Here is a 20,549-nt window from a genome sequence, read left to right on the forward strand (position 1 = left end):
AATAAATTGATAATTATTTATTCCAATAAAGAGAATTGGAATATAAATAATTAGGTTTAGGATACATACTAGAATATAAAAAGTATTAATGTAATGTCTTCACCATAAACTTGTGATACCTTCTAAGTGTTCTTGTTCTTCTGAATTCACATGGTAAAAAAAAATGTTGTTTTCCTCTAATCTATAAGGGATTTTACTCTGCTGCTCTGTTTATTGTTTTAACTCACTGGTTCCAAAATGTTTTTCTCCATATTTCTGAAGCATTCCTATTGATTATACCCAAATTTTTCTGATATGATGTATAAAAGATATTATTCTTCTGCAAGATGTATGGGTCCTAGGATCCTATGTCCCAGTTACCTGCATCATCAGATAACAGGGTCAAGGCTTCTCAACTAGGCCCAGGCAACATGCCAACAGAAAGTAATTGAAGAGTCATGTCAATTTCTCATTTCCTATAATATTTAGGGCCCCAATTCCTTGAGAAACAGGAATTAGCAGTAAGCAATAGTGAAATGCAAGTCAACTTAAAATGAAGGATGAGATCACAAAATCTAAGAGAAAGTACTGCAATTCAAACTTTCAATTTACAGATGACCAGCCCATATGAGTGAACAAAATCACAAAGTGTCACAAGATTATTTTTAATACCCCTCCCCTAATGATTAATGAAAGATTTCAGTCCAGTGTAAGTGGGCCAGACAAATAGCTTGTGGAAGGATAGATCCACAATTGGTCTATCAAGGCCAGGAAAACTTGACTTAGAAGTCAAATGTAATTCAGAAAAAAACATTAATTGAAAAGATCCTTAGTGCTTAATAACACCGTGAGATGTACAAGTTGTCATGTCGAAAACAAACTTTACAACTTTGGTGCTGGGGGCGGAAGAGGGAAGGGGAGGATCGGGTCGGGGGGCAGGGGGAGGATGCCACGGGATGGGAAGGGGAAACAAAGGAGGAGGCAACAATGCTTGATAAGAAGTGTACTCATTACCTTGCCCATGTAATTTTAATCCCTCTGAACAGTATTTTCACAATTAAAAAAAACACTGGTACTTCAGTAAAACTTGGTTCTGTGGTATAAAAATGTTGCCATTCTCAAAATATTTAATCTCCTGAAAGTGTATTCTTTTTCTTTTTCTTTTTTTTTTACATTTCTTTTTTTTGGGGTCCGGTTGTGGGGCCTGAACTCTGGGCCTGGGCGCTGTCTCTCAGCTCTTCAGCTCAAGGCTAGAGCTCTACCACTTAAGCCACAACACCACTTCCGGCTTTATTTCATTTTGCTTATGTGGTGCTGAGGAATCAAACCCAGGGCCTCAGGCATGCAAGGCAAGCGCTCTACCACTGAGCCATCTTCCCAGCCCCAAGTGTATTCTTTTTCAAATAATCTTTGAAAAATCAAATTTGCTAGTGGCTCACGCATGTAATCCTAAATACTCAGGAGGCTGAGATCTGAGGATCACGGTTCAAAGCCAGCCCGGGCAGGAAAGTCCGTTAGACTCTTATCTCCAATAAACCACTCGAATATCAGAAGTGGCACTGTGGCTCAAGTGGTAGAGTGCTCGCCTTGAGCTCAAGAGCGCAGGGACAGTGCCCAAGCCCAGAGTTCAAGCCCCACGACCTTCCAAAAAAAATTCACATTCGCCAAAATAACATTTGACAAATAGATGATACTTAGTGGCAATAGAGTTACAATAGAGTTGATTTGTTTACCCAGCACTAATGCCAATCAGGTTCAACCATTCATTAAACTGTAGAAATAGTGCCACCCACCATTTGTGTTGTTCATTAGATGCCTTCCAAAATTTGTTAAATATATCAGCCTCCCATATTTCAAACCCAAACGTTAGCTAATAAGGTAAATTTCATCATTTAATAAGGTACATTTTAAAAAGTCACAAATAGTTGCCTTATAATATGTTATTTTATGTTTTCCCTATCTGTCTAACATAGTAAATCTTGAATATGAGTACTCATCAGAGATATGACAAACATAAAATCTGTCATCTATTTCTATCATATTCCTCTATAATAGTACATTTTAATTTTCTTTTTTCAAAATTTAAATGTAGTAGAAAATATTATCCCATGTAAAATAAAGTGATCACACACCATTGTACAAAGCCATTTATAAAAATTGGTAGTTTGGAATACATTCTAAACCATTTTTAAACTTTCTTGTTGACTAAAGATTAATCTTCCAAATGGATGAGAATTAAATCATGTCTAGGTGCTTCACGCCTCCAGTCTTGCAAATTATTATTGCAGATGAATGAATTATGGAAATATAAGCTGACATAAGTTCAAGTATATGCAGGATTGAAACTCCATGGAATGTATATAAACCTTTCAAACTTTTAACAGACAGTATAACAGAATGACTATCAGGAAGTTGAAACCAGAATGGAATAATAGTAAATACATAGAATGAATGAAAAATAGAACAAGGGGCAAGTACAGCTAGAATATCAATGTACACATGTGATAAAGAAAGTGGTTAATCTGAAATAAATCTTGGAGAAGGAGTTGGTTGACAATGATGGAAGGAGTGAATCTGATCCAGGAGCATTGGACAATTAGATGGACATATTTAATTGTAACACACTTGCACAACCTTTTGAAATTCAGTGAAAAAAACACACAAAAATTACAAGCAAACAGCAATCTCTAGAAAGTATGAATATGACCTCTCAAAATTTTAAGCAGTTAATGAAGGGCAGTCTTGGGAAAAGCAAACAAAACTATTCAAAGAGGGCATTTGAGGTAGGGGAGAAATTCGAACAGATTTAAATAGATTGTCTCAGGTTATAAATCAACTATATCTGCTTCAAATGTTATCTTCCTTCTGTGAGTTCTCTCTGACTGAACTGGATACTCCAGTCCTGAGCCACACTTGATAGCTTGTGAAGATAGAATGGAAGAGAAAAATATCACGAACTCATTACTCCGCTGGAGAGAAAACAATCCTCTAAGTTTTCTTTCATCTCTCTTCACTACTCTTTCTTCATACTTTTAAGTCAGTTGATTTTGAGTTATATATTTCCTTCTTTGTTCTGGAAAAGTAATTGGTGAAAGTAATTCACTAAATATTATTTGCCATTCTTTTTAATCATGCTGTTTACTTGTTCAAGGGAGACCATTAAACTTCACCCCTGCACTTGGTTGCCATAAAAACCCAACATTGATGTTAATCAGGACAAACTCTAATGTAAAACTTTGTCTCCAAAAAAATCAGTCCAAGAAACTGTGATCACAAATATTTGGATATCTGTTTTTCTTTTTTCTTTTACCTTGAAAGTCTTCTTGTGTTGGGCTAGGAAGGTGTCTCAGTGGTGGAGAACTTGCCTTGTATGCCTGAGGCCCTGAGTTTGATTCCTCAGCACCACATAAGCAAAAAGAAAAAAAGCCGGAAGTGGCGCTGTGGCTCAAGTGGTAGAGTGCTAGCCTTCAGCTGAAGAGCTGAGGGACAGCACCCAAGCCCAGAGTTCAGGTCCCACGACCGGACCCCCCCCCCCCAAAAAAAGAAAGTCTTCTTGTGTTTAAAGTGCCCACAAACATAAGTACTCCACCACTTTTTGGTTCAATCACTTCTAACCTCAAAGATATATTTTGCTAACAAGATGCTTAGAGGAAACCGCAGAATACTCCAATTTATCTTCTTTCTTAAGACTCTCCTTAGATACCATATCAGGAACAGTGAAGTTATTCTTTGCAAAATTATTTCAATAGATTATTTTTCTCTTAGTCTTGCATTTGCTCAACAAGATGTATGGAAGAGAATAAAGTTAAATCATCCATACCTTGGATGACAGTGTCTGTTACAAAGGACAATGCTTCTATGTCCTACTTCTATGTCCTCATCTTAGCTCTTGCCTGATTTCCAATTAATCACAGCTTCTTGGCTTCAAGTCTAGTGAAGCTAAAGGACTATAAGGCTTCCCCCACTGCTACATCTTCATGGTTTCTCCTTTAAAACTCTTTGCAGTTGCCTCGTTTGGATGTGGGATTTATTTTCATGTCTTCATTCAATCAGTTCTGCATTGTAGTGAGCCAAATAGGCTCTGTAAAATCACTTTAGGTAGCAAAAATATTACAATCTATATCAAAAAGTTTTGGCCTCCCTCCACTGCTGAAGCCAATTTGCTTAGCTAGGGCTTCTAAGAACACTGATTTCTTATCTTTTCCATGTGCTCAATTTTTTTCTGAACCCAAACTTTTTGGCTTATATAATAAGCTATCTCATGTTAATAAGGATATTATATTTGTGAGCCACTTAGAAATGTGAAATCACTGGTTTGAAGTATCCAATCAGATTTTTTTTTCTGTGTTTCAGTGCTTCACGTGCAAAGACATTGCGGAAAGTATTACAAACAGAAAAGTGTAAACCCAATACCTTTTTTCATTGTGGAGTACACTTTCTCCCTAAATATTTTGACCCAAATTATCTTTTTCAGAGAATTACTGTTTGGTAATTAAAGGTCAATTCACAAATTTTGATGTCTTTTTGTAAAGAAATTTGAATTAGATTGCACTATAACCTTGTTTCACACAGTAAGAGTATATTTCCTGGGTAAGGACAATTTTCAAGGGAAGCTACAGGATTTACAGCAAGGTTTCTGAGGTTTGTTTGTTTAGTGTGAAAATGAGCCATCTTCACTCACATTGCTCCCTCTCCACTAAGCCTCCATGGATTTCTTTGCATGAAACCCTATTTTCCCAGGAAATTTTAAATTTTCTTAATAGGCTATGTTGTTAAAAAGTTTGAATAATTAAAATATGCGTGTCATAATTTTAAAACTTTTGAAATTCCTTTATCAGAATCGCGAATTCATCAATCCTAATTCCACCTTTACCATCAAAAACTGTTAACATGTTGTTTTCATGATATAGTGTCCATGCAACTATTATTTTCCAGTGGCTTCGTTATGCGTATATATGACCACATAAGCTGATGCTGAACAAAATGAACTCCAAGATATGGAATCAGAGATTTTTATTTGCGGTTGTTGTTTTTTATGTATTATGTGATTTCTATTTTCTTTGGTTTTTCCCCTCTGGTTTAACCCTTGCTGTATTTGATTTTGGTACCCTGTATATTTTGTATACATTAACCTTTATTAGGGAAGGGAAAAGGAACATCACAATGGTGACACAAATGACAAAGGGCAAACCAATGCATTAGTAATACTTACAAGACAGTATGTTGGGAATATATATTACAACTTATGAGGGGTACTGAGGTGAAGGAAAACTGTGAGAAAAGTGAGGGAGGGAGTAACAAGTTTGAAAAGTTATGTATTCACTACCTTACAGTTACTGAAACCCGACTGTACATCATTTTGACAATTAAATTAAATTTAAAAAATAAGCTGCATAAAATAAAATTTCACTGTATTGGTATATTTAATATTATTTTTTATATAGTAAAATTTTAAAAATCAATACTCTTTGGCATATAATTTGATTTAATTACCCTTTCTTTATCAGAAGGTCATCAACTTGAATGTTATCCAACTAGACAATATTTTCACAATATACTTGCATATTTTGGAAAAAATAAATTTAGTGCTTTCACACACATAAAATCGAAAACAGTTTAATTCTATGGAAACCCATAACTTTTAAAATTAAATAAGTTTTTATTACAGAATATATGTGTTCTTCAAAATTCCTATGACTAATAACTACTCATTTTCAAATTCTAAACATTCCATACCTGAGAGATTCAAAACATTACTTGTTTTCATGTTATATAATTCTGCAATAGATGCAGTTTCCAATGGGGTGTTACAGATTGAGAAGTCAACAGAAAAATAGCCACATTCTGGTAGAGGATAAAACTATGAAGCATCTGTAATAATTCTTCAAGAGTAAGCAATCCCAAGCTTTATGCCATAAAGTCATCCTACAGTTTCCAACTTGTAAGGTGCACCTTAAAATTCCCTTAATTCACATCATGAATAGCTTATCTCTACTGTGAAAAAATACTACACCTTTGGTATTGTGATGCCCTTATTCTGCAAAGAGCACCACAATAAACTCAGTTGCATCAATTTTCCCCCAGTGGTATTCTTGAGATCAGAACACTTGCAAATATTATTTATATTTATACTTTTTTAACTATCATAGATATTCAGGATACTAAGATCAGAAGATTATGGTTCAAAACCCATCCAGGCAGGAAGGTCCCTTAGAATCTTATCTCCAATAAACTTCTCAGAAAAAGCTAGACACAAGTGGCACTGAGGTTGAAGTGGTAGGGCAGGAGCCTTGAGCTCAGAGACAGTGTCCAAGCCCAGATTTCAAGCCCTAGGTCAAACCAATAAAACAAAAACAAAAATTGGGCTGAGAAGGTGGCTCAGTGGTAGAGAGCTTGCCTTGCATGCATGAGGGCCTGGGTTCGATTCCTCAGCACCACATTAGAAAAAAGAAAAAAAGCCGGAAGTGGCACTGTGGCTCAAGTGGTAGAGCGCTAGCCTTGAGCTGGAGAGCTGAGGGACAGTACCCAGGCCCAGAGTTCAGGCCTCATGACCAGACCCCCCCCCCCACAAAAATAAAATAAAAATGAACCCAAACCTAGCATTTTTCTCATTGTATACAGAGGCACATAAGGAAATTGCTTCCTGTGTAACATATAGGTAGAAGAAAGAAGATGTCACACAATTATTCTCTTCATACCATGTCATACCAAATCCTCAAAAAATGCTTTTTCTAAATTTATAAATTAATATCATCCATTTGTTGGCAACTCTGTCTAGATTATTCACATTATCATTTTATACATGAACTGTTGGAATTATCTATTAACTAAGTTCTAATTATAACTCTCTTGAAAGAATATTCTAGGCAAATAGAATGCCAGAATGATTTGTGAATTTGTCAGTTAAGACCTCTACTTAAAAAGAATTTTGTAGTATCCTATAAAATATAGAATTACAAAAAAAACAAACTATTTATTTTGAATCTAAATTCTAATTTTGCAAGGTCCACAAAGTCCTACATTAGACAAACTGTGCTATTTCTCCAGGCTTAAGTTTTGTAAACCTTCATCATTTCTTTGGCATCCAACAGAATGACGCTTACTTACTTTTTCAAATTTTGGATGGGAATCATGAGCTATTTTACATCTAAGAATGTTCTGTAATTAAGAGATCATTTAAAACACAACTGAGGATTATATATCAGTTGCATTTCAATAGGAAACTTGACTTCTCAAAACATAATGACAAAATTAGCCCAAACTTCAAACTCTGTATTTCTTTCTTGTAATTTGGTTTGTTTTATTGAGACAAAATTATACTATCTGGTCCAGGGAAGGTATCACTATGTAATTCCACTCTCTAATCTCCTGTCTTAGTCTGAGTGCTAGAATTCCAGGCTTGTATCACATTGCCCTGCCATTGTTTGTTGGTTTATTTAATCTAGAAACACACTAGCAATTCTGAACTTCTCTGATGATCTTATCCATTGAATGCTCAGACTGTTTATGTACAATTTTGAAAGATGTTCTAACATTTGACACAGGATATGAACATTTTCAGATGCACATGCAGGGGTCTCTGATTCATTCCTCCATGGATCCGATCACTTTAATAATGATTACTTGACTTTCTTATTATCTCTGGCCCCTACCTATGTAATAGTCTCAAACTTTTTTGAAGAAAGTTCACTTGAGGACTTTTTAATGTTAAAATTTATCACATGATTCTAGTTTTACTCAGGACATATTTTCTATTGCTTTCTAACTTTTCTACATATTCTGAGTTGTTTCATTTGTGTATTCATGTGTGCACATATAAGTGCCTCTGTGTGTAGGCGTATGCTTGTATGTATGTATGCAAAAGCCTCAAGCTCTTATTCAACAATTTGCTCATGAGTGGTATTCCATCACTTGAACTGCTCTTCTAATGCAGCTTTGGCTGGTTAATTATAGATAGTGTCTCAAAGACTGCTCTTCCCAGGCTGGATGCAAACTGAACTTCCCAGACTCCTTCACATTCTTAAGTTTTATTTTTCCAGGAGTATCAACTTTTAAACTACAAACATTTTTTGTGAGTGTGAAGTCTAACCTGTAGCCCAGATTTTTTACTCAAAAATTCTTATAAAGATAGATGAACATACACATTACATATGCTGAATGTACACTGTTAGAAATGTGATCTTAAGCTGGGTGGTGGTGAGATCTGAGGATTGAGGTTCAAACCCAGCCCGGGTAGGAAAGTCCTGGAGACACTTTTCTCTAATTAACTACAAGAAAATTGGAAGTGGCACTAGGGTTCAAGTGGTAGAGCACTAGCTTTGACCTGAATAGCAGAGGGACAGCGCCCAGGGTTCAAGTGCCACAACCAACAATATATATATATATATATATATATACATATATATATATATATTCCTATATATATAGGAAATAATATATAAATATATATTTATTTATGTATATTTTATATATATTTATATATTTATTTATGTATTATATATTTTATATATATTTATATACCTATATTTATTTATATATACTATATATTTTCATATGTAAATATATATATAGGAAATAAAAAGAAATATGATCTTTGCCTCCAGATTCATTTCTAGTATAATCCCTGCTCTTTCAAGATGGACTTTTTTCCATTAAGTCCATTCTCTTATATCTGACTTGCATGGAACCAGAATCATTCTTCTATTCTACTTTTTACAAATTTGCATGATTTGAAGTGTGATTTAGAAAGCGAGTGGCCTCATACTTCATGTTCCACTTAGGAGAAATGCTTTCTCTATATCACTTCTGTAAATCTACATACTGAACTTGGCTTCATGTTTCAATGTTGTCTTATTTGTAGAGTCTTCTATATTGTATTGAACCCTTAAACGCAGAACTTCTCTTTCTCCTATTATTGCTATTGTTTCTCTTATTGTTAACTCTTGTACACTTGGAAAATAATGCACAGCACATACACTCACAAAAAAATGATCTGAGAACCTTCTTCCCATTTAAAATTCACCTTAATTTACAGAGCACTTATGATGGTTGAACTCAATGTACTCATGGATAATGTATTTATAAGCAATTTAAATTTCATATTTTCTCTTTACCAAGTTGTCTCTGAAAAACTGCTACATGATGACCAAAGGTGTCCTTGTGCTATTTCAATGAAGCCAGCAAACATTCATTATACCTCAAGCAGCACCATAAATTGTTACGGGAAGTAACTATTACTGAAGGTGGAAACTGATCCCAGGAGAGGAATTGAATGTAAAGGTATGACAAAGTTCAAGTTAATTTGTGCTTTCCTTTTTACTGTACAAGAAAAGGATCCAAGGATTGAGGGAAACTCTGTCCCTGACTTTTCGAGTGTGTATTTTACTCATATAAAACTTGTTTGTAAACTTCTGGTCGAGAGTATTACAAAAGGAAATAATGTGCCATTTGAGGGCCAGCATAGAACAAAAGGAAATAACGTAGTTTTAAAAGTGTTCTACTGCAAAGAAAAAAAAGACATGGAGATTTTAAAGTGCTTTATGGATGGATATTTCACTCCTGAGATGATTCTCTTGTTGCAGGATTTAGTTATCCATTCCTTTAGTCTGGTCCTGAGTTCTCCGTAGCAATAAGGATTCCACAAAAGCAGGATCCAGTGAGTATAATCAGCAAAAGCAGTCTCTTCTCAGACCAGTTCTCCTTTAAGGAGGGTCCCAAAGAAATACCTGGTTTTTTTTTTTGGTTGGTTGTTAGTTCAGTTTGTGCTGGTTCTGGGGCTTGATCCCAGAGGCTGGACCATGTCCCTGAATAGATGTCTTTCCTGTCCACCTGCCCCCAAAGCTAGTACTTTACTGCTTGAGCCAAACCTCCACTTCTGGACTTTTTGGTGGTTAATTAAAGATGAGAAGTTGACAGACTCTCCTGCCTGGGTTTGCTTTGAACTGAGATAGTAAGAAAACCAAGTGATGGGCTGAGAAGGTGGCTCAGGAGTAGAGTGCTTGCCTTGAATGCATGAGGCCCTGGGTTCGATTCCTCAGCACCACAAGAGCAGAAAAAGCTGGATGTGGTGCTGTGTCTCAAGTGGTAGAGCACTAGCCTTGAGCTGAAGAGCTTAGGGACAGTGCCCAGGCCCAGAGTTCAGGCACCATGACTAGCAAAAAAAAAAGCCAAGTGACATCAACTGTATCAAGACTTCTGTTTTGAACCAAGAAATACTAAATGAAGTTTATTATAAAGCTAATATTTGACAATTTTTAAAAGAAGAGAATATGTCCAGCCAAGAAGCCATAACTTAAATAACTCAGCAAAAGTAAGTGTACTGTATTATTTTGGTATTATTTTTTTCTGCTTTGGAAGATTACTCTTGACCTTGTCCTTCCTTTTGGGGAAACTTAAAGTCATATTTGTACTTTTTGTTGGTCGTGGGGCTTGAGCTCTGATCCTGGGTGCTGTCCCTCAGCTATTCAGCTCAAGCTCAGTGCTCTACCACTTTAGCTATGTCACCACTTCTGAGGTTCTGGTTGTTAATTGAAGATAAGAGTCTCATGGACTTTGCAGAGCAGGCTGGCTTTGAACCACAATCCTGTGGTCTCAACCTCCTGATTAGCTAGGATTACAGGCTTAAGCCACCAGCACCCAGCTCATATTTCCATTTAGTGCACTTAATGACACTATGTAGACAAAGAATGGAAATTTGAATCAAATGATGACATGGCAGCTTTCAGAAAAATTGAGGTAGCAATAAATAAGTCCTCCTATTCCATTTTGTTACATTAATGACTCATGAGCTATGGGACCCTTACATTAGCAACCCCTTGCCATCTGTGTAGGTGTATTTAGTATCAGGAAAGACTGTGATTTTTAGAAAGCAAAAGAGATCAGATATGGAAAAACAGCATAGGAGGAGATACATTTATCGCACAGAGATTAAGAACTAGCCTAAGAGATTTAGAATGCTAAAGGCAATGAAGAATAAGCCTGGCTGATAACTAGTTCTTCAATAACCAAAAATGGTTCCCTAGAAAGGTTTCTGGTATGCATTAGTTACTATCATTTGTTCCTTCCATCTAGAGTTATTCCTTCTCTTGTCCCAACTGATAATTTGCCTCTGCCTTTTTGGTGCCATGACTGACCAAAAAGATTTCCAAATCTCACTTAGACTATCCTTCTCATTGTGATTAGCAGTGATCACTCAAAAGCCTGGAATCTTTGAATTTCCAGAATTAATCTTCACCTGACATCTAAGCACATTCTAGCATTAATTGCTATGACCTAATGAACAAAACTTTTTTTTCAACACAGTATCCTAATATAGGTAAAGTACATGAATTAGGGAGTATTGTCAGGTATTAGTATGGAAGAAGCAATATATATTCCAAGTATGGATTATTTATTTTGCATTTACTAACTAAATTTTTTTATGTTTTTTGGGGTTTTTTTTTTTTGCCAGTTCTATAGTCCTGGGGCTTAAACTCAGGGCTAGGGAATTATTCCTGGGCTTTTTCTTTCTCTCATGGCTAGCACTCTACCACTTGAGGCACAGCACCACTTCCAGTGTTTCTTTTTCTGTTTATGTGGTACTGAGGAATTGGACTCAGGTTTTCATGCATGGCAGGCAATCACAGTACCATGAAGCCACATTCCCAGAGCTCTAAATGACTTTCTTAAGATGGTATTATATTTTCATTCCATAACTATGTATCATAATTTTGGCCAGTTGCTAGAAAAGGACATAGAAAACAATACTAAGTCCAATAAGGCTGGATGGACAATAAGGCTGGACGGTCTAGCTAGGGCACAGAGGGGATTACCTCATGGGGCTGGTTCAACAGGCTGAGTGAGACAGTTTCTGACCCACAGCCCACCTCCAGAATGAGAGGGCCACCTTGAGTTCCAGCCACATGGGGACACTAGGCCACCTCTTCAGCACCCATTCAACCAGTTCCTGTGAGAGAAAGAGAGAGAGAAAAAGAAAGCCAGAATTACAATTAAGCCAGGTGCCGGTGGCTCAGGACTATAATCCTAACTAAGAGGCTGAGATATGATGAACATGGTTCATAGGCAGCCCAGGTGGGAACGTCCATGAGACTCTTATCTCCAAAAAACCACCAGAAAACTGGAAGTGGCACTGTGGCTCAAGTGGTAGAGTGCTAGTCTTGAGCTGAGGAGCTCGAAGACAGCACCCAGGCCCAGAGTCAAGCCCCACAACTGACAAGAAGTGGACTTCCCACCATAAGAAGTGTACTGAATACCACTCATTCTCCTAGGGACCATGGCAGAGAAGTCAGGCTGAGCTTTCTGTCAACTGGAGGTCATGAGTTGGTCACCTGTCTTCTCTGTGCCTCATTTTCCCCAGCTACAAAACTGAACACAGTGAAGGATCTCCTTCCTCATGGGAATAGGATAAGGATGAAAAAGAACCATGTTTTGTTTCATAATCCCGTACATGTCACAAGACTAATAACAGGCCCCATCTGAGCCCTTTCCCAGTTATCTTCCTGTCGTATGTTCCCAGAATTGCCAAGAACCGTATCTGACAGCCACTCCCTCTGTGCCAGGCCCTGCTCCAGAGATCCCCCTGTATTGATCACTTGTTTCCTCACAACTGTTCCAGAAGGAGACTGAGGTACAATGGTGGAGGCCCAACCCAGAGCTTTATGGCTGCTGTAAACTAAGTTTGGGACAATCATCTAAACCGATGACTGAGCATGGCGCTATATATACCATCCCAACTAAGGAGGACCAGGCCTTGTGGTGCACGCCTGTCACAGATAAGAGGACCACGATCCAGCCCAGCCTGAGCACATATTGAGTGAGTCTCTATCTTGGAAATGCCTAAGACTGAAAGGCTTGGCTACTGTGGTAGAAGACCTGACTGGCAAGCCTAAGGCCTTGAGTTCAAACCCTAATACACCAAAAAGAACGAGAGTCCCAGTGCCAGAGGCTCATGCGTATAATCCTAGCTACTCAGGAGGCTGAGATATGAAGATCACAGCAAAAGATTTAAAATAGGTTTGGCCTCACCCATCAGAAGTCAAGATGAGAAAACCCAGAGTCTGACATATGCTGGTGCACTCCATACCAGCAGGGCTCACCTCCTTACACTAAGTGCTGGCCATGCTCTCTGTCCCCCTGGGAAGCCAACCCCTGTGGGCCCCATACCCAGGTCCTCCCAAGCTCCAGCTGCCACCAACCAGGCCCAAAGGAGTAGACAGCTCAAAGGCACAGAGGTCCCTTGGTCTTATAATTTAATGTTGCTGAGTCCCCTTCAAGTGTCTCACACTTCCAGGCCCCCAGACCTCAGCCACAAAGCCCATGCATCCCCCAAATGTATCAGGCACAAGTTACCAAAGGACCCAGACTCCTTATTGCAACCCACTTCTACACACACACACACACACACACACACACACACACACACACACAAATCCAGACCAGTGACAGAAGACTCGTCCATGCAGCACCTGCAATTTTCCAAATGATCACTCACCTGAGCATAGTCAGGTTATACAAGGAGGAAGATGATCTCTCTCTCTCTCTCTCCCTCTCTCTTTCATGCACACACACAGACACAGACACACAGACACACAGACACACAGACAGACAGACAGACAGACAGACAGACAGACACACACACACACACACACACACAGAGTCTCAGAACAGTGCCTCTCCAGAGTTTGTTGGTTCCTCATCTGGGACAAAGTACAAGCTGGAGCACAGGGGCTCCCTTAGAGGAATCAGGGGCTCTCACCCAAGTGGAGCACCACTCTAATGATGCAGCACTACACACACACACACACACACACACATACACACAGACTCAGAGCAGTGCCTCTCTAGAGTTTGTTGGTTCCTCATCTGGGACAATGTACAAGCTAGAGCATGGGGGTTCCCTTGGAGAAATCAGGAGCTCTCACCCAAGGGGAGCACCACTCTAATGATGCAGCACCACCCTGCCTATCCCTTTCTCCAGGGCCAGACCTTTGACTCCCCATTCACCAAAACCCTAGGCCAGGACACTAGGTGAAGGAGTCCCGAGACAAGTGGTTCCTCAGAGCCAGGAAAGGAAACAAGCAGGGGGTCATGGTGACCCCAGAGGGGTGTCTGACCTGAGGTGGGGGCTGTGTTGGGGAAATGGATGGGGTCCTAAAGGCTACATGCATGGACTTACTCCCTACTTCCAGCCTACATGCTTCTGGGCCTCATGGCAGATTCTTGGGAAGGACAAAGAGATCAGATGAACTGGGAGCACCAGCAGAAGCTGGCAGAGCTGGGAAATGTGATCACTCTGTGAGAACTGTTGACAGTTGGGGGGAGGGGACAGGCTGGGTGTATGTGTATGTGTGTTTGGGGAGGGGTGTTCCTCCCAGATATTCACATTCTGCTCTGACCCCCAGCACTCTCACTTCCCTACTAGGCTTTTCTGGGACCTCTCTTCAGGTGAAAGGGTGATGGGGCACAGAGGACAAGGGCTCACAGAGCAAGAGAGACCTATCTTCTGTATCCAACACCCCCAGCCCCCAGAAAAAAGGAAAAGACCCAAGAAGGCAGGTGTGGAGGTGCTGCTCCCCACCTCTGACTAAAGCCACCAGGTTCCCACCAGGAAGAGGAAGGGTGCAGGTGCGTGGCTGTGTGGCTCCCACTGCTCCAGGCCAGGGGCTCTGTGTTGCCCCCTCCTCACCCATCCCTGCATCTCCCTGTTTCCTGGGACACTGGCAGATAAGGATGGGGGTGGGATCCCATGGTCAACACTCACTCCCACCCCCACCCCTGGGGCACATTTGTGGCAGAGACCTGGCCAGACTGTAGGGCATGGGGGAGCTGGAGGTCCAGTCAGGAGGGGAGGTCACGTGGTGTGGGGGTCACAGGGCATGGGCTCAGGAGGAGGCCACTCACATGTTCTGCTGGGAGAAGCTGTTGGAGGCAGCTCCTACTAGGTTCCAGCAGCGAAGGAAGTAGCATGGCAAATACTCAGGCCTTGAGCAGAGACAGGGGTCCTGGACCAGGTCGGGGCCACAAGCCTGCCTGTGGCGTGCCATCACCTGAGGACTCCAAGAGGTGCCATGGGTCCAAGCAAGCAGTGCTAGGTTTGAAATGCAATGCCACGTGGAATGCTGAAGGGGACCGGGGCATGGGCAGGTGAGTGGCAGGGCTGAGCCAGGCCTCTCCTCCTATGGCTTGAGTCTCTTGATCACCACTCAGCCACCTCTACCTTCCTCAACTGTTGATAGTGGTGTCAACCAACAGAGGAATCCCAGTGCTATCAGGCAGCATGGAATGTGGGTGTGACCACCATTCTTATATCCCATTGGTCAGAAAGAACCATGAAAGAATGGTGTGGCTGGAATCCTGTGATGCAGGCAGAATGGGCAGAGTGAAGACATTGGCTCCCACAGCCCCTTTCCCAGGGAACTCTGTCCAATTCAGTTGGGGACAAGAGGGTGATCAGCTTTAGATTGTTGTGTATGTCTGTTTGTTGCCAGTCCTGGACCTTAAACTCAGGATCTGGGCACAGTCTGTAAGCTACTTTTGCTCAAGACTAGCCCTCTACCACTGGAGCCCATACAGCTCTACTTCTGACTTTGTTGGCATTGAAGTTGGACAGGGATCTCAAGGACTTTCCTGCCTAGGGTGACTTTGACCATGATCCTCCTATCACAGCCTTGTAAGTATCAAGGAGGACTGCTGAGAGCCACTGGTGCCTGCCTAATCATTGGTCTTGCTGATGTTCTGGCACAGACCTGTGAGTTCCCTATCCTCGGGTTGAAGTGGTGGGAGCTGGAGCCCACAGTTGGAATCCTGGTCCTGCCACCTCCAAATGGCAGAAGATCCTAAGAAACTCATTCTTATCCATAAGATTACCAATGGAATGTGATCAATGTCAAGATTGAATGAGTAGTTCTTGAATGATTCTAGGATCAAATTATACACAATTATATCCTAGGACACTGATCGATTTTAGTTAGTACTTCATTAAGCATTTAAACAATCACATTCATTAAATAGAGACAGAATGAAATATCTAAGAATTGGACCTCACATAGTATAAAGGGGCAATTTTTTTCTCCCAGGATTGGGATTTGAACTCATTGTCTGGGTAACTCTGTTGCACTGTGTGGGAAGGGGAGCTTGCCTCCTTGAAGTCAGGAAATTCAAGTCTGTTCCTTTGGCCTGAATTGGATCTCCAGCACTACAAAACATCCTATTCATGTACATTTTAAATATATGATTTATATTCATATACATATGTTCACTCCATATTACACTCAGTATAGTTATTCTTTCTTGTTTTTATTTTCTTGTATTGACTTTATTTTATTGACTATTATGACACATAGAACATTGATTACATTGATTACATAGGATTATAGGTCTGCATATGTATTCCACTTTATACCTGACACCCAGGACTTTCACAGAAAAGGAAAAAAAAATGTGTCACCATCAGCTTCTTACTCCACGATTAATTGTTTGGGAGTGCTGGCATCTGAACTCATGGCCTACAAGGCCAAATTCATGAATGGGTGAGTGTCAACATGCCATCCTGGGGCAAATTGAGCTGACAGGCAGTTCCCAGGACCTGAGATCCAGCCCCAGGGGTTGACAAAATATGAACAGATTGACATACGGATGACAGTACACTAATAAATATATGTTTATAGAGTGCCAGAGATGTCTATCCATTATTCAGTTATATAGACTACATTCCTACCAATTCTTAGGTATTTATTATGCCTCCATGTAATTAATGTTATTGTTTTCATCCTTAATAAACTATTAATGAAATCAGTGTCCTGAAATTATTGAGTTCCTGTAATAGTATTCTTTTAATGCTTCATAAATATTAAATAAAATCAATCAGCTTCCTGAAATCATCTTGTCTAATTTTATAGGAGAATCATTCACGATCAACTCATTCAACTGTGACATTGATAACATTCCTATGGATGGGAACGAGTCTCTTAGTATCTCCTGCCATTGGTAGGTGTCAGGTCGGGGATTTGAAATCAGGGCCTATGTTGCCACGTGGTCCTATGACTTCCCCAATAGTCCACCAGCCTTCAGCAATGCAAGGTAAAATACCCTTTGCAACAGTATCATTCGAACCCAGGAGGGTCACCTCACAAAGGAAGAAAACATAAAAAGACCATCTTGCCACATTTTTCCTGTGATTTTTTTTTCCCTTCAAGGCCTAGGGATCTAGGATCCCAGGATCAGCTGTGGGTCCAGTGGCTGCACCTCAGCCTAAGGTGATCGAAGCTGAAGCAGAGTTGCTATGACCCAAGTTCAAGCCCCGCTCTGGGAAAAAATAAAATAAAATAAATTTAGCTCCCTGGCTTGCAATTCCCATCATTTATTCTGCCAGGTTTTGGATTTGAACTCAGGGTCTGGGTAAATCTGCAGTGGATGAAGGGGAAGCTCACCGTACTTGAAGATAAGAACTTCAGGCCTGTTCACTAGGCCTGAATTCAAGCCCCAGCCTTTGAAAACATGCTATTTATATAAAGATAGGCTTTGTACTTACCTATAGATGTTCAGTTCATACAAGTTTGGTGTGGTTGTTCCTTGTATTTATTGTTGTATTCATTTATTTACCATTGATTTTACTGTCTATGATGACACCCATTCCGTTTATTACATTAATGACATCCTGTCACATAGCATCTAGATTTGTAGACATGCTCTCCATCATGCCTGACAACCAGGACTCTCAGAGAAAAGGAAAACAAGTTTCACACTCAGCTTCTTACTCCATGATCCAATTGTTGGTAGTGTTGGAATCTGAACTCAGGGCGTAGCAAATTGGCAAATAGGTCAATGTGAACACACCATCCTGTGAGCAACTAAGGAGGAAGGCCATTCCCAGGATATGACATTGATCCCAGGGGAGGGCCACAATATTTATAAATTCATTGTGTAAACATAGGATCTATATTTACATATATGTGTGGACAGCATCTTGTGTTCGGTGTACTTCTTATTTTGTGTCTTATCCATGGAGGTATTGTGTATTTTACTGAGTATGGTAACAGATATAACAGTGTTTACATGTGATGACAACCTATTACCATGTCTATAGGGTTTCTTATGCATTCTCCATCCTAGTTGAGACCCAGGACATTCGCAAGACAGGAAAATAGGTGAATCGATTGGCTTCTCATGTCAGGATTCATATTTTGGCTGTGTTGGGATTTGAACTCAGAGCCTAGCAGGCCCAATTGAGGAAAGGGTCAAGGTGAGGACACAGGTCTGTGAGCAATGAAGGAGACAGGCCATTCCCAGGACCTGACATCAAGTGCCAGAGAGGGCCAGATAGTCATAAATTCATAATTTAAACATAGGATCTATATTTACATACATGTGTGGGCAGCATCTTGCATTCAGTGCACTTCTTCTCCTTATTTTGTTCCTAATTCATGGAGGTATTGTGTATTTTATTGGTGACAGGTATAACTGTGCTGACATGGATGACAGCCTGTTCCCATGGTTATAGGGTTGTCTATGCATTCATTCTCCATCCTAGTTGAGACCCAGGACTTTCACAGGAGAGGAAAACATTTGCAACGAATGGCTTCTGACATCAGGATGAAACTTTTGTCAGTGCTGGGATGTGAATTCAGGTCTGGGTAGCTCTGTTGAACTGTGGTAGAAGGGGAAGTTCACCATCCTTGAAGACTAGAATGTCAGGCCAGGTCCCAGGCCTGATTTGAAGCCCCAGCACTGGATAAAATAACAAGCCCATCTTTTTTAAACATAGGATTTATCTTTACCTACAGATGTGTTATGCAACTTGCATTCAGTGTAGTTATTCTTTTTATTTTGTGTCTTATTCATGGATGTATTGTATGTTTTATTGAGTATTATGACAGATATAACTGTGCTGATATAGATGTCAACCTATTCCCATGGCTATAGAGTTGCCTATATAGTATTCTCCATCTGTGCTGAGACCCAGGACTTTCACAGAACAGGAAAACAGATGGATCAATTGGCTTCTCACATCAGGGTGAAGCTTTTGGCAGTGCTGGGATTTGAACTCAAGGCTTAGCAGGCCCAATTGGTGAATGGGACATGGTGAGCACACCAGCCTGTGAGCCACTAAGGAGCTTGGCCGTTTCCAGGACCTGAGATTGAGCCCCCCAGGGTGAGGGCCAATATAGTTATAAATTCCCAATTTAGACAGAGGACTCTATTTCCATACATGGGTGGGCAGTACCTTGCGTTCTGAGTAGTCATTCTCATTATTTTGCCTTATTCAGTGATGTGCTGTGTATTTTCTTGAGTATAGAATGACAAATATAACTGTGTTGACCTGGATGACAACCTATTCACATAAGTAGAGAGTTGCCTATGCATTCTCCATCCTAGCTGAGACCCAGAACATGCACAGCACAGAAAAAAAAAAGGTGCAAAGACTGGCTTCTCACATCAGGATGAATTTTTGGCAGTGCTGGGATTTGAACTTGGGGCCTAGGAGGCCCAACTAGCCAATGGGTCCACATGCGTACTCCAGCCTGTGAGCCATGAAGGAGCTGGGCCATTCCCAGGAACTGAAATCGAGCCCCAGGGAGGCCACAATAGACATCAATGCATCATTGAAACATGGAATGTATATTCATATCTGTGTGTGGACTGCATCGATCACTTAGTGTAGTTATTCTCTCTATTTTGTATGCTATTCATGGATGTAGTGTGTATTTTCTTGAGTATATGATGACAGGTATAACTGCGCTGACATGGATGACAACCAATTCCCATGGCCACAGGGTGACCCATGCATTCTCCATCCTAGCTGAGACCCAGAACTTGCACAGGAAAGGAAAACAGGTGCAACGATTGGCTTCTGACATCAGGATGATTCTTTTGGCAGTGCTGGGGTCTGAACTCAGGGCTTAGCAGACCCAAGAGGTGAATGGGTCCACGTGAGCATACCAGCCTGTGAGCCACTAAGGAGCTAGGCCATTCTCAGGACCTGAGATTGAGCCTCCAGGTGGGGGGGTAGCGGAAGGGTGCACAACAGTCATCCATTCATAAGCAAATAAGTACATATTTGTATAGAGTAGGAGAGATGGCCACCTGTGATGGAATCAAATCTACTGTATGACTACGGATTCTTGGATCTTTCCTGATGCCTCCGTTTCAAAACTGATGATTATTGTCATGCTTCATCAAATCTTCATTGCAAATAAACAATACCCCATGATTCTTGCCTATCATTTCCTACTTCCATCACGCATGAACTACTGACTCAAAGATGACATCAATGGCATTCCATGACTCTTCCTAGTTCCATAAACTAATATCTCGGGATCTCCCTCCATACCATCTTAGTATGGTGGCTGAATTCAAGCCTCAGGCCTGGAAAACATACTCCTTATATACATTTTAAAGATAGCACTTATACTTCCATACAGATGTTCAGTCCATATCGTGTTTGGTGTAGTAGGGTTTATACTTCCATATAGATATTCAGTCCATACCGTGTTTTTATATATATATATATTTTTTGTGAACATACTGTACAGAGGGGTTACAATTACATGGGCAAGATAATGAGTACATTTCTT

This window comes from Dipodomys spectabilis, unplaced genomic scaffold (assembly GCF_019054845.1).
Source record: "Dipodomys spectabilis isolate Male_0828 unplaced genomic scaffold, ASM1905484v1 ptg000344l, whole genome shotgun sequence".
Classification (NCBI taxonomy): domain Eukaryota; kingdom Metazoa; phylum Chordata; class Mammalia; order Rodentia; family Heteromyidae; genus Dipodomys; species Dipodomys spectabilis.